The sequence below is a fragment of the Hippopotamus amphibius genome, chromosome 2 (genome assembly GCF_030028045.1).
Source record: "Hippopotamus amphibius kiboko isolate mHipAmp2 chromosome 2, mHipAmp2.hap2, whole genome shotgun sequence".
NCBI lineage: Eukaryota > Metazoa > Chordata > Mammalia > Artiodactyla > Hippopotamidae > Hippopotamus > Hippopotamus amphibius.
This window is the reverse complement of record NC_080187.1, coordinates 199,663,698-199,664,792: the sequence shown is the minus strand read 5'-3', so window position 1 is coordinate 199,664,792 and position 1,095 is coordinate 199,663,698.

The following is a 1,095-nucleotide window of genomic DNA, read 5'->3' as shown; positions in this document are numbered from 1 at the left end:
CAATAGTTCCGTAGAATTATTAAATCAGTTTATGGACAAGGGTGTTAATTGCCCCCGATTTACAATAGCCAGAAAAATGGAAACCTCCGAGGTATCCAACAGCAGAGGTTAAGTTATGACATATACTCTTGGTTGAATACTATGTAGCTATTCAAATTCATGTGTAACAGGAATGATAAAGGACATTGTTCATAGTAAATGTTGAAAGAAAACAAGTTTTAAAATAGTGTAATTGTGTGATCCTAATTCAGTAAGGAGAAAGTATATATACACAAGAATGCTGGCGTTTGGCTCAGAACATAGGTTTATGGGAAGCTTTCATTTTCATTTTGACTTTCTAGGTTTTTTCTTACATTTTTCAAACAAATACTCTTTTTGTCAAAAGGAGAGAACTTTCATACATTCTATAAAGTATTCCTAATTGACTTGTATTTTTGGATGCTAGTAGGTAGAAGTGAGGAATCCATACTTTGAATCTGGCTTTTAAACAGAAATATGTTGATTTGAAATATATACTCTTAAAATAAATACCATTCTGCTGTTTTTGTTATGGTTTTATTGAGGCATCACATATTCTTGAATGCCTTTTTTAGTCTATCAAGATGATCTTCTTTTTCCTTGTTAAACCTGTTGTTGTACTCTGTTACATCAGATTTCCTTATAATGACCTATCTACGCATTGCTGGAACAAAAGCTTGATGTGGTCTTGATTTTACTAGTAGGGTAATCATGGACAAGTTACACTCTCTGTACCTGTTTCTTTATCTGTTTGTGTGTGTGTGTGTGTTTTTAATAAATTTATTTATTTATTTATTTATTTATTTTTGGCTGCGTTGGGTCTTCGTTGCTGCATGTGGGCTTTCTCTAGTTGCGGCAAGCAGAGGCTACTCTTCCTTGCAGTGCAAGGGCTTCTCATTGCAGTGGCTTCTCTTGTTGCAGAGCACGGACTCTAGGCGCGTAGGCTTCAGCAGTTGTGCCTCATGGGCTCTAGAGCACAGGCTCAGTAGTTGTGGCGCACAGGCTTAGTTGCTCCGTGGCATGTGGGATCTTCCTAGACCATGACAGGCAGATTCTTAACCACTGCACCACCAAGGA